General features: G+C 35.8%; 1 long non-coding RNA gene across 1 annotated transcript in view; it reads left to right on the top strand.

Annotated features, from left to right (window-relative positions):
- Positions 1-15,006, top strand: part of LOC128249590 (uncharacterized) — a 44,047-nt gene extending 29,041 nt beyond the window's left edge. The window contains exons 2-3 of the long non-coding RNA XR_008265692.1: positions 3,519-3,591; positions 14,842-15,006. This is a non-coding gene — a long non-coding RNA (uncharacterized LOC128249590). The remainder of the gene's footprint in view (positions 1-3,518; positions 3,592-14,841) is intronic.
- Positions 15,007-15,227: the final 221 nt, after the last annotated feature.

The raw sequence follows: 15,227 nt of genomic DNA, 5'->3' as shown, positions 1-15,227 counted from the left end.
TATATATATATATATATATATATATATATATATATATATATATGTATGTATGAAGGTGCATAGCCTAGTGGTTAGAGTGTTGCACTCATTGCTAGATTGTGGGTTCAATTTCCAGACCAGGTGGTGCATTCTGCTCTTGAGCAAAACACTTCATTTTACATTACTTCAGTCCACTCAGCTGTAAATGGGAAAGCCTACAATGGAAAAGTCTTCCGATCAGTGGGGTGGGAAATGTTGTCCAGCTCACCTAGCAAGTTTGGTGGTATCATTTGAAAGCTGAAATGATGCAAAGTGCATTGTAACCAGTGAGGTATAACAACATCTGATAATCTGATCGATCGTCTCGGGCAGTGTCCAGTGTGCTCTCAGTGGCCTTGGAAAATCTGGGTCCATAGTGATTCACAACTCTCAAGTCGGTCTGTACTCATCATTGGCAGCATGAATAGGCGCAGGAGTGGCTGTGTGGTAAGTAGCTTGCTTATGAACCACATGGTTGAGTTCAGTCCCACTGCATGACACCTGGGGCAAGTGTCTTCTACTATAGCCTCGGGCTGACCAAATCCTTGTGAGTGAATTTGGCAGACAGAAACTGAAAGAAGCCTGTCGTATATATATATCTCAGAGATCCCCTTCGGTCATGAATAACCATGGGATTGCACCTAGAAAGTTACCCTCCAAGGCACAAGTCTGGGCAAGGTTGTTTGTGGCAGACTAGCAGTTGCCCATGCATACCAGCTTCCCATCTCCACACCACTGATGTTATTTGAAGGAAAGGCAAAGGCTGATACAGCTTGGCACCAGTGATGTTGCAGCTTATTTCTACAGCTGAGTTAACTGGAGTAATGTGAAATAAAGTGTCTTGCTCAAGAACATTACATACAGCCCAGTCCAGGAATTGAACTCACAACCTCACGATTGTAAGCTCGACGCTCTAACCACTGAGCCATGTGCCTTCACCATGTGTATATATATATATGACTGTATTATGAAAAACAGAACAGAAGGACAAAGGAATACATTTACTGGAAAAAAATGAGAAAAACAGCAGAGATAAACACGCAAAAGTTCGATTCTTTCATCAGTTGGCAATTAGGTATGATAACAATTTTAGCACCTAAGACAAGCTATTCAGTCCAATAGTGCCCACAACTTATGAGAGTTGCGGAGTTATATATAAGTAAGCACATGAAAAAAAAAATGTATGCATATACGCATATACATGCATACAAGCGTGTTTTCATTGGTGTTTTGTGGATCACCAAATTCATTTTGTAAATATATTTCTAAGTGCATGTGTGCCACACCCACACAAGCACTAACATGAGCGCACATACAATATAAGCCTTCACCTAAGCAACACTAACTTTAAAACAAGAACAATAATAAAAAAAAATAATAAATACATAACCTCCAAATTATACAACAAAACATAGTATCCAAATAAGTCCCACACAGGAAGTAATAATAACTATTTAACTAAAGATGTAGATAACAGAAAATATGAACAATCATAAATTTATTTTGATCACCAATCATAAACCACACCCATGATTAAAAACCACACCCAAGATTAAAAACCACACCCAAGATTAAAAACCACTGTATTCACAGATTCTTTGTTTAAAATTCCTCTTAAGGCAAAGAATACTAACAAAAGATCTTTCTGCTCGCTAATCACCCAGTTTCTCATATTTGTGATTTCATAAGTTCACCGTAGGCAACTTCATAAGAATTTTTCATAGAAACTTTTCTGTAGAAAAACATTATCTGTAGAATTGGTTCCAGAAATAATCCTACTTTTTTTTTTTAATATATTATTTTATATATGGTGTTAAGAAGGGTATGTAGCTGTAGAAACCATGCCAAAACATACAGTAGAGCTTGATGCAGTCGTCTGGTTTTCCAGTGTTCAATCCATGCCAGCATGGAAAATAGACATTGATGATGATCTCTGTATGGAACAAGTAATTCACATCAAGTTGTTTTCCACATGATCTGAACAAATTTGATTGATGTATTATATTAATATGCTTCAAACATCATATCATCTGTTACTTGAGGGTCAGGAATCGGAAACTTATGCAAACCCAGCAACACACACATTATCATTTAATGTCTGCTTTCTATGCAGGCATGGGTTAGACGGTTTGACTGGAACTGGTAAACCAGAAAGCTGTACCAAGCTCCAGTGTGATCTGGCATGTAAATATATAAATGATGTTAACTTCTATTATATATTTACAGGTGTTGGTCCACAAAAAAAAAAGCACCCAGTACACTCTGTAAAGTGGGTGGCATTAGGAAGGGCATTCAGTTGTAGAAACCAAGCCAAAACAGACAATTGGAGCCTGATACAGTTACTCAACTTTCCAGCTCCTGTCAAACTGTCCAGCCCATGCCAGCATAGAAAACACATGTTAAATGATGGTTATGATGATGTGTGTGTATGTGTACACACACACGTAAATACATAATGGATTGTGTGTATACTTGTGTATTCTTGCCTCTATGTATGTATGTACGCATATATCCTTGTGGCTATGTATGTACATGTGCAATCAACATAAATCCTAAGCTGTTGAGACATTCTCTGTATAAACTGTCCACTAGAGAACACTTGATTCCAACACTTCTAACAATATACAATCCTAGTGGTACTAAAGAATGTCCAATGGGGAAACGGGGGTGGAAAGAATGAGATTTAGTTCAAACCACTTATACTGTTCTGTCTATTTCTCTGTCTGTCTGTTTGTCTGCCTGTAAACCAGTATATGAACACTTGCAAACCAGGAATAGCTGTAATTGCCATTGTCTAAACCATTCAGTAGTGTCACATAAAAGACTGGTTTTTAGCCTGGGAAATATCACCTCCTTGGGAGGCATATTAAACTCGCAAATTGAGGACTATACTCATGCATTATGTGTTTAGAAGTGTGATATTTTTTTTTCTTAGAAATAAAACATTAAAACCTGGCACAATGTATTTTAAAGAAATAAAAAAAAAGAAAGAAAAGAAACGCAATTGTTGAGATTAGAATATAAATAGGACAGTGTTATCAGTGAGCAGAAACATGACTGATGATATGCCAAGGTTCAATATAATTCACTAAATTTACTGTATAAGTCTTGACCTTCTTTAGTAATTTCCCCAAAAGTTTAACATAAGGGTCATTAGTCCATACAAATATCTAAAGAAGCAGATACATACTGGTTGAGATAGTGTAAGAAAATATGGATAATAAACCATTACACAAAATTATCATATTTCATGGCATATAAGATGCATTTTGCATTTTTTTTTTTTCCCAAAATGAATGTCTGGAAAAGTCACCCTAGGTTCTATGCGTGAAACTGGGTCCTCCATGAGTTTTAAAGCCCTAAAAATTATTTTCTTTCCCTTGCATATATTCAGCAGAAATTCGGGTGTATCTTATTAGATACATGCCCATGTGTCTTTTTATGTCATGAAATATAACAGCTTTAATCATCTTTTTCTTTTTATCATTTACTTGTTTCAGTCATTAGATTGTGGCCGTGCTGGAGCACCACATTGAAGAATTTTTTAGTTGAAGGAATTGAACACAGCTTCAGGTACAGTACCACTGTGCAGCATCATGAGCAAATGTCTCCTACTTTACCTCTGTGCTGACAATGCTTTTAAAGTGAATTCGGTAGATAGAAACTATGTGGAAGTCTGTTGTGTATATGTGTGTGCATGCATGTGTGTTTGTAGCTGTGTTTGTAGCTGTGTTTGCTCTCCTCTTAACAACCAGTGTTGATTGGTTTTTACATCTCCGTAATTAAACTGTTCAGGAAAAGAGACTGATAGAATAAGAACCAAATTTAAAAAGAGGAATAAATACTGGGGTTGATTTGCTCGACTAAAACCCTTCAAGGCAGTACCCCGGCATTCTATAGTCTGGTGGTGAAACAAGTAAAAGGAGATACAAGACAGATATTTGTCAGGTATTTTTTATTAATGTCTTTGTCACTTTTGGTGGGCAGTAACCAGGACTTTTTCTATGGCACTTGAGTTGTCTTACTCTTAGTTCCTCCTCTACAGTTAGTCTATACATCAGGTAGCAAGACGTCTCCAATAATCTCAGTCTTGTGCAAAAGTCACCTGCATCTTCCAAAGTGATGCTAAGTTGCATCGGATCCTCTTTGAAAGTGGCACACTGCATCTTCCTAGGTGGCTTTCTCTTCCTTCACCTCTCTGGTAGTACCCATTGTATAGCTGTCATGGGTATTTTTTCTTCTGGTAGATGGAGTATGCATCTGCTTCTTTCTGCCACAATCTTCTACAGCTGACACAGAATGGCTCTTCTTAGAACTTTAGAGTTTGTGTGTCTCTCCATGTAGACACTATGAGTGGAAAGCATTCAATCTCTGGATAGTCCTGGCAGTGAACTGAGACAGAAATCAGTAGGTGTCTGGTAAATTCATTGATATAAATATTCCATTGTAAATCAGTTAGAGTGTGCCAGTAAATTCTTTGACATGCCAAATATATCATTGATAAAGTTATTGTCACACTTTTTATCCACAGAATAAATATATTACTAAACATTAAAGTTTTTATTTGTAGAGTAAATTTGCTGCATTTCATTAATAAAAGAAAAAAAAAAAAGAATCAAAGGCAAATAAATTATTAACAATAAATTTATTCAATGTGCATGAAAAAAAAAAAAAAGAAACATGAAGCAAGCTTACTTTGAAAAACAGAATCACAAAATAATGCAGTAAAAAGATAGCTCTTTAAAAAAAAAAAATTTTTTTTTGAAATCAGAGGAAGGAAGAAATATTCTGAAAAAGACAAAATTATGAGCAATGCTGCTTAAATAATCCAATGTTTTGTGATTTTGATATTCATTGATGATGCATTGAAATTCTTAGTGTTCTATATATATTTTTTTTTATGATGTGGAATTTTTGCACTGGTGATATACTGTTTGATTATCACTCATTTCTTCATGGTTTCCTTTTTGAAATTTCTAAAAAATTTCCAGCTTGTAAGGATGAAATGTTTTTGCATTTATATAGAATGTGGCATATTTAATGTTTAAAGATGTATTTATTCTGTGGATAGAAAGTACGACAATGAATTTCTTCTCAGCTTGGCTTTGTGAGCAAAGATTTATAGCAAGGAATATTCATATCGGTTGCAGCTTTCCTGGCACCGATGGATCCGATTTGGAACAGGCAGGCAGGCATGGCCACAGACACTGTATTGGAAGGAGGGCTGCTCTTGTTTTTCCTTTCTTATGAATTTACCAATGAGCTATTTGGCATCACAATGAATTTACCAATGAATGTGTAAACTAGCTATGTAGTTACCTTGAAATGGAATTTTCAGGCACTATTTATTATCCTGGATGAATTAAAAGAGAACCAGATCAGTGGTGACAAATGGTCCTCCCAAGATCCTGTGCTTGAAAGAAACTAATAATCAGAGGAACCTGGTTTTACTCTTGAGACAATATTCTTGACCATTTCCTTTAATCAAAGGAGGAAGAACAGCACTCATGACATTTTCCAAGCCCATTGAGGTTCACAAGAAGAATGAGAAATTATTTTCTCCAGCCAGAGACTCGTCTTGAATACTTACAATGGTGTCAGTTCCACTGACAGCACACAATGTCCAGCAGTGAAGGATAAGGAATCATTTTTAAAGGATGCAAAAAATAAAAAAAATATTTAAACCTTTGCCTGTCATGTGTAACACACTGGACATATTGCCCAGGAATCTATACATCATATATGATACACATTCCTAATTTTTCTCAGTCACCTGAGTATTTTGGGATTTATGAAAACTTGTGAAACAAGGGCTAACTAAAAGTCTGAAAACGAGCGTGGAAATTTAGGACAAACTTGTGAAAATGCTTTGGACAAACATTTACAATCCAGTAAAAAATAATTTGAATATAATGTGGTCTTGAAGAGATCGGTCCATTTTCCTTCTTAACTGGAAAATGTTATACCAATAGAGAAGTCAGTTTTCAAGAGGATATAACTGGTTGTTGTTGTTGTTCTGCCAGAATATAAAGACGAGATTATGAATAAGAGGTGTCATCAGTGTTGGACTAGCCAAGTCGACAATCTCAGTCAGCCAGCTTCTCAAGCTGCCTCAAAGACAAGAAGAGTTTATTCTATTTTACAGCAAGATAAGAAGGAATAAATGGTAAAAGGTTCACTATGTCAAAACTAGAAATATACATAATATTTTAATGGAGTTCAAGAATGTGAATCAGGAGGAGAAAGAAGAGGCAGGAGGTGGTGGGGGCGAAACGAGACGAACAAATATCAAAGAGTGAGAGAGAGAGAGAGAGAGAAAAGGAGGAAAGAATGGAGAAATGTAGAGAAAGAGATAGATTGTTCATGATATAACAATTTTTCTGCAACAGAGAATGACAAGGAGAGCGAGGTACGAGAATACTGAGATTATGAGAAATCCAGATAGAATCAAGAAAGAAGAAGAACCCTTTTCTCCAATGAAGACACCTCTTGTCTGAAACAGGAGATATTTCTTCACATTACAGCACAATAACATACCTCAGTGGTGTGTGTGTGTGTCTAGGATCAAAAAGAGATTTGAGTTGCAAGGAGTAGAGATTGTAAAATATCTAAGCTAAAAAAAAGTACACAAAGATGGAATTGTTGGAGACAAATAAAACGTTAACTTTTCTCAACGTATCATAACATGCAGTAAACATTAAAACAAAAACAAAAAAAAACGGAAACAAAACCAAAAATGGTGGCAGTGGGAGAAGGAAAGAAGTAGTGTGTGTGCGTGTGGAGGTTGAAGAGGAAACAGAGGTAGTGATGTAAGGAGGAGGTAGTGGAAGGAGGTGGTGATAGCAGATGAGGCAAATTCAGTTGGGTGAGGGAAGTCAGAGAGACAGAGAAAGTGAAATAAGACAGAGATAGTAAAAGGAAATAGGGGGAAAGGAAGAGGTGGGAGGAGAAAGACAGAAGCAGTCGGAGGAGGAGGCAGAGGCTGTAGAGGGAGGGGGAAGTGATGGGGGAAACACAATGAGTGGTAGATACTGTTGTTTTTGTCGTTTAGCCCCAGGCCCCGTCTTGATCGAGCACCCTATGATGAATGGTATTCAAGTTATGAGCTTTCCATTTTCCATTTCAGACAATTTATATCTAGAATTACATAATTCAATGCACCTTTTCATTTTTAAGAGTTGACTTCTTGTTCCTTTATTATTATTATTATTATTATTATTACTATTACTATTATTATTATAAACAGGTGTTGAAGACAACAAGCTGGCAGAATCATTAGCACCCCAGGAAAAATGCTTGGTGGAATTTTGTTCCATCTTACATTCTGAGCTCAAATTCCACCGAGGTTGACTTTGCCTTTCATCCTTTCAGGGTTGATATATTAAGTACCAGTGAAACACTGGGGGTGATTTAACTGACTTAGCTTCTTCTCTGAACTTGCTGGCCTTGCGCCAAAATTTGAAACTGTTATTATAAACATGTGTTGAGCTGGCAGAACCTTTACCATTCCTGGACAAAGATGCTTAATCAAAATTTCTTCCAGCTCCACATTCTGAGTTCAAATTTCTCCAAAGTCAAGTTTGCATCTCAATCTTTCAAGGACAAAAAAATAATGTTCTAGGATCAATGTAATCAAATTAACTCCTCCCCTTAAAATTGCTGTACCAAAATTCTAAACTATTATTATAAACAGTGTGAAGTTGATGAGCCAGCAGAATTATTAGAGCAATGAATGGACTACCTTATGGAATTTCTTCCAGCCCTTTACATCCTGACTTCAAATTCTGCTAAGACTGACTTTGCCGTTAATCCTTCCAGGGTTGATAAAATAAGTATCAGTCAAACACTGGGGGTCAATGTAAAGACCAGTCCACTGCCCCCAAAGTTTCAAGTCTTGTGCTCATAATAGAAGGAATTATTAAAGTGGTGAGCTGGCAGAATTGTTAACATGCTGGACATGCTGGACATGTCTTTCATCCTTTCAGAATTGATATAATAAGTACCAGTTACTGGAGTCCCTTTAATCAACTTGCCCTTTCCCTCGAATTTTCAGGTCTTGTGCTTTAGTAGAAAGTATTATTATTATTATTATTATTATTATTATTATTATTATTATCTCCGCCTTAGCAAAGGTGAAGGTATTGTTTTCAGTCGTGTTTGTTTGTCTGTGGACAAAATACCTTAAGAACCTCTGGATGGATTCGGATGGAATTTTCATGAATGTTTGGCCTCGTAACTGGCACAAACTGATTAGATTTTGGGATTGATACAGTATTGGACAAGGATTCTGGATTATATTTCTGGTTTTTTTACTTAATTTTTGAGAGTGGTCAGGTTAATTTTTAGTATTCTTATTTGTGAGAGCAGTCGAGTTTATTTCAGATACTCCCATTTTAAAATCATTGAGAGTACACTGATGTTGCCTTGGTGGAGGCTTGTGGTCTCTGAGTGCTCTTATTATTACTATTATTATTATTATTGATATTATTATTATCATTAATTCCGCCGAGGTCAACTTTATCTTTCACTCTTTTGAGGTCAATAAATTAAGCACCAAATTTCAGGCCTTGTGCCTAGAATAGAAAGGATTATTATTATCATCATTATTATTCACGTTCTGAGTCCAAACTCCACCAAGGTCGACTTTGCCTTTCATCCTTTTGGGTTCGATAAATTAAGTACCAGTGAAACACTGGGGATTAATGTAATCAACTAGTTCCCTCCCCTAAAGTTTTAGACCTTATGCCTTTAGTAGAAAGGATTATTGTTATTATTGTTATTATTATTACTATTATTATTATTATCATCATTATTATTATTATTATTATAAGGGCAGCAAGCTGGCAGAATCGATAGCATGCCAGGCAAAATGCTTTGCAGTACTTCATCCATCTTTACATTCTGAGTTCAAATTCCACTGAGGTCAACATTACCTTTCATCCTTTTGGAGTCAACATTTAAAACCATTGTTGTTATTATTATTATTATTATCATCATCATCATCATTAACTATTAATTGTTAGAAAATAATATGATAACAAACTGGGAAGTAAAGCCTTTGCATACTTAATAACCAAATCAGATTCAAAAGAGCCAATGCAAACCACAAAGAATCACAAGTATTCACTAGATTCCAGTTTCATTAGTCAACAATGTAGTCTCTGCATGGTCATCCAACTTGCTAGAACTAACAGCCAAAATCTCATTCAAATTTTAGCTGATCCTTTTAGAAATGAGTAAGGCTATTCAATTAAGTAGTCATGAATATATTACTTCTAAATAAGAACAGCTTGAATGCTGGCCAATCAAAGTAAGTTTCACATGGAGTAACAGGTGTTCCCAAACTAGGCAGACCAAAAGGTAAATATTTCCATTGAAGTCTGTCTCAATATTACAAAGTTGTAATTATTACAGCTTCAACTAGTGATGTACCTGGAGTTTCTGCATCAGTGGACTTTCAAATTTAGTCAGTTCCAGAATAAGAGAATAGACAGCCAAGAGTTTTGGTTCATTGCTGCATTTGGAAATACACCAATTTTCAATCCTATCAGGACCTACACTACTCTCTCTCATATATGACCAATTATAAGCAACACTGGAAGCCACACACAAGGTACAGGAAACTTATATATATACACCATTCTGCTTAAATAATGGAACAATATCCTTCTATATCTCAAGTCTGTTTTCCTTCCTCCACTTCACTCTCTATTTCATATCTTCTCTATAATAACTGTTGCTTAACCATTTTCTCGCACTGTCTCTGATGAAGGGATATATAAAATATCCCGGAAACAACTGTAAGACCTTCTCTTTCTAAATGTTCTGAAATCTTGCATAGCCTTGGATTTTTTATCTCATTTGTTAATTTTATATATATATATATATATATATACATTATTCAAAACCACAAAATCCTGTATGCAAACAGCTACAGGCAAATAACGAAATGCATTATACCTGAACCAAGCTAAACTGAGTTTACTGATTGAGGGACCTTTTGAAAAGTCAACACAAATGGCACCCATTACACTCTCAGCGTGGTTAGTGTTAGGAAGGGCATCCATCCATAGAAACCATGCCAAATCAGACTGATGTCTGGTGCAGCCTTCCAGCCTTGCCAGCCCTGGTCAAACTGTCCAACCCATACCAGCATGGACAATGGATGCTAAATGATGATGAGGATGTATATAACATTTGTATATTTATATTTATGCGTTTGCATATTTATAATTTATATGCGTGTTAATAGTGATGTGGCATCTATTAATCATATAACTAACAAGATTATGAAACAGCTGTAAACAAATGAAAATCATCTATTCTCTCATGTCACTTATTTGTTGTATCTATGTGTGTGTGTGTGTGTGTGTGTGTGTTACATACATATAAGTAGGTGTGGAGCTGGCAGATAAATCCTTTACCAACTCTGCACAAAAATGCATAAGATTTCTTCCAGCTCCACTTTCGGAGTTCAAATCTCACCAATGTCTGAAGGGAATGGGGGAGAAAATGATGCTGGTGTAGCTAATGAACAACATTGTGAATCATACTGATTCCTGAGACACCATCATTTATCTACCTTTAGCCCACATTTTGCCATAGAGACACTGTACACCTGCATGTTGTAAGATTGGATTAAAAAGAGGTTGGCAACAGGAAGAGCATCTAGCCGTAAACTACAAGTTCAGAAAGTTTCATCCAGCTCATGCCAACATGAAAGAGTAGACATAAAAATGATGATGAGGGTGATGCTGGTGATGATGATAACGGTGGTGGTGGTGGTGATAGTAATAATGGAGATGATGGTGATGGTGACAATGATGATGATGATTGTGATGGCAACAGACATTAAAAATTTAATCACTAACAAGCCAACCTGCATTTACTCAGTTTGATAATGTCACCCATCACTATCCTGCATAGTCTTTTGAGAGGTGACATCTCATGTCTGTAAAGGGCTGGTTGATGTAAGTCTCAGCTGAACAGACTGCCAAATCATGCATATCTATGCTGGGCTGTCTTTGGAATGTATCACTAAACTGTTCTTGCTTTGATCTCAGCCTGAAAACAAGCAGGTATCTCCCTCTAATGACATCAGTGGTTACAATAAGACTGCCATAGAGTCTTTGTTTGGTACAAGGCTTTTTCCCATAACTGCCGATAACATGTGGGTGCACATGCTATTAAGAATAATATTAATACTACAGTGACATAGAAGAACCTCTTTCAATGACATGCAAATGAGAAAAATTAAATTAAATTAAGCTATGTCCTTCATCCACTACCCAAATGGTAAATAAGGGAGATGACTCTGGATTTGTTCCTGTCTTATTTTGATGTCATCAGCAAAACACGTAACCTTGCTGCAATCTGCCAAAGTGGTAAGTAGCAAACAATCCACTGCAATATTAGTCATGACCAAATTAAATATTTTATTCTATTTCAACTCTTCAAATGTTCTGAGCATTAAATATGCTGACATCTATTTAACTACTATTTATATTGTGGATAGCATCTCGTAATTATTTAATTTTTAAACAATTTCCTTTTCCTTTCTCTATGCCAATAAAAACGTACATTTCTGTCAGCTGACTCAGCGATTTGTCTGTTGCCAGTTCTGGTGAGTTTACTGCAAGTGAGAACTTATATTTCTGCTGATGAAGCTTAAAAAGCATAAACAACAACAACAACAAAACCTAACCCAGAAACTTATCCTGAGTTATTTTTCATATTTGTAGAAAATTGATGGTGGTGATGGTGGTGGTGGTAATGGTGGTGTCCCCCCTCCACACACACACACACACACAAAAGCCTATTAATCATCAACTAATTTTTTTTTCTTTCTCACTGCATATTTCGTTCTAATTTGGTTTTTTAATGCTCCACATCTTGGTTAATGAGATGTTAGATAACGGGTATTTAGAGATGTTTCAACAAGAATGGCTAGTATATATATATATATATATATATATATATACACACATACATACATACACACACGCACACGTATGTGTACCTGTACATATGTTTGCATCTTTCTACATGCATGCAAGTATCTGCTCACATGCATATACATACCTTGTTATTACATGCATGACTCCAAGCAAGTGTGTGCATCTGAGAGGAGAGAGAGAGAGAGAGAGAGAGAGAGAGAGAGATGTGACACACATACACGAGCGTAAGTTTATATGATTTTAAGCACACAAGCGCACACATGAATGGTCCCTATCATTTCTGCTACTTTACCATAAATACGTGAACAAGGTATGGTTATTAACAACATTAAGATGCCAATGCAGGAAGAATTCTGAGATTTGGTTGCTAAAAAAAGCAACTAAATCTTCTTCAAGCCATATTCTACAACCTAAAGAAATAAAAGAACCAAAGAGATTACCTATGTCTATAGAAAAGAAAGGGTCATCACTGCAGAAATTCACTTGGTCACAAGTCTGATCATTGAAGATTCACCAGGAACTAAACAACAAAAACAACAACAACAACAACATCACATGCTGTTATGTAAGAGAAGTTGGTGACAACGTTTTTTATAACTCTTGGTGCTGTTATCATTTTAATACTAACTTATCCAGGCTTGCATGTGCTGGACAAAATCCCTTGAGGTAGATTTCCTAAGGTTGGATGCCCTTCTTGATGCCTGCTCTCACCTGTTTCCAAGTAAGGAAATATTCTCCATGGCCAGACATGTTTTTTCACTGAAGATTGGAAATGAAGGATACAACTTGTACGATTGTATGACTTTTTTTTTTTTTTACACTTATCAAGTGATGTTGAGAAAAAGACATCAACACACACACACATATATACATGTGAAGGGCTTCTTTCACTTTATGTTTACCAAATCCACTCACGATATTTTGGTTAGATTAAGCAGAGGATTAATAGCATTAATTTCACTGGTCTCACAGAGCCTGTGAAGGCTACAAGCACTACTTCTTACTCCAGAACCAGTAACTGAAGAAAGTAAAAAAAAACAAAAAAGTGCAAGACGTTTTGTACAAGGTTAAAAATGACTATAGAAGTAGTACATTTCAAATTATGCTAGCATCACAGTTACTTTATATTTGTTAATAATGGTCATTGAAGAAGGTGAGCCTTGTATTTGTTATTGGAGGTGTCTTGCGTACTATAAGTAACAAGCTCATAGACTGAACTGAAAAGATAGCAGTAAATGTGAAGGTAGAACGTCTACAGAAAGCAGCATTGCTTGGAACTGCACAAATCTTCTGTGGACGTTTTGAAATCTAAATGAAGAATGTTACCTTAGCCCATCAGTTATGGACACCTGATACTTTGTCTCTCTCTCTCTCTCTCTCTCTCTCTCTCTCTCTCTCTCTCTCTCTCACACACACACACACACACACACACACACACACACTCCAGTAAGGCTGCTGTGTTAAAGAAAAATATGAAAGATTACTTTGGTTCAATGATAGAACATCTGTCATATTAGAATGTCTAACAAGATGCTGATGTCAAGTGTCAGGCAGCCGTTGACTTTTTTCCATTCAAAAGGGCTTTAACCCAAATATATGCATACTATTAAATAAAACCTTTATCTACTTTGAGCTTTCCTCACTGAAAATGATTTAATTCATGACTGTCAGTTTCTAAATTATGTTAAAAACAATTTATTCAAAAATAATAAAGGATTCAGATTTTGGTACAAGGCTAGCAATTTCAGGGAAGGGGCAAAGTTGATTAGATCAACTCCAATGCTCAACTGGTACTTATTTTATCAACCTCAAAAGAATGAAAGGCAAAGTTGACCTCAGTGGAATTATGTACATTATTTACATTTGATGGATATTTGTCCTCATCTTGTTTGTTGTTAACATAACGTTTCAGCTGGTGTATCCTCCAGCCTTCTTCAGGTGTCTTGGGGAAATTTCAAACCTGGGTTCTCATTCCTAAGGTATTTTTCGATGTTATTATTATTATTATTATTATTATTATTATTATTATTATTATTATTATTATTATTATTATTATTATTATTCAGGTCACTGCATGGAATCGAACTTGGAATCTTGGAGTTAGTAGCCCATGCTCTTAACCACTATGCCTGAATGATAATAATAATAATAATAATAATAATAATAATAATAACAACAACATTGAAAAATACCTTAGGAATGAGAACCCAGATTCGAAATTTCCCCAAGCCACCTGAAGAAGGCTGGAGGGTATATCAGCTGAAATGTTGTGTTAACAACAAACAAAATGAGAACAAATATCCGTAAATAATGTAAATAATGTATATAACTCTTCATCTCTTAAATAAAGAACTGTATTATCAGAATGTAAAGACAAACAAAATACCGCTAATAATTCTGGAAACTTACCGCCTTAACTTATTCAATAATAATAATAATAATTTCAAATTTTTGGCACAAGGCTAGCAATTTCTGGTGAGGGGTGCAAGTTGATTAGATTGTGATCAGTGCTCAACTGGCTTTTATTTTGCCAATCCTGAAAGGATGATAGGCAAAGTGGACCTTAGCAGAAGCAGAATTTGAGCTTGAAATATAATGATGGTCCAAATATTGCCAAGAATTCTACCCCAAGTGCTAATGATTCTGCCAGCTAGTTACCTTAATTTATTCCATGATAATAATGGTAACTATTACTAATTATTAATGATATCAGCAATTATTCTCAATTATTATTAATAATCATCAGCTTCACTTTCATCTGCATCGTGTGTGTGTGTGTGTGTGTGTGTGTGTGTATTTATATTTGTTGTTACAAATGTTATGGAGTTATTGAACTGAGAAACAGGTGCTACCTTGTATTTCACAGGTGACTGGCTGCTGTTGGTTGAAGAGCCTAACCTACTGAGCTATAGAAAATTCCACATGGAAGTCTCCCAACATCTTTAAATTACTTATGTTCAGGTCCAAATTTACAGTACAGACCAATCAACAAAGAACCAAAGAAAAGTAATAAATAAAAAATATATGTAAAAACAATCAAAATAAATAAATGAATGCTTATATCCTTTTATTCTTTTACTTGCTTCAGTCATTTGACTGCAGCCAAGCTGGAGCACTGCCTTTAGTTGAACAAATCGACCCCAGGACTTATTCTTTGTACGACTACTACTTATTCTATTGGTCACTTTTGCTGAATCGCTAAGTTACAGGGACGTAAACACACCAGCATTGGTTGCCAAGCGATGGTGGAGG

The sequence above is a fragment of the Octopus bimaculoides genome, chromosome 16, assembly GCF_001194135.2.
Source record: "Octopus bimaculoides isolate UCB-OBI-ISO-001 chromosome 16, ASM119413v2, whole genome shotgun sequence".
In the NCBI taxonomy this organism is placed as follows: Eukaryota; Metazoa; Mollusca; class Cephalopoda; order Octopoda; family Octopodidae; genus Octopus; species Octopus bimaculoides.
This window is presented reverse-complemented; position numbering and strand designations above follow the sequence as displayed.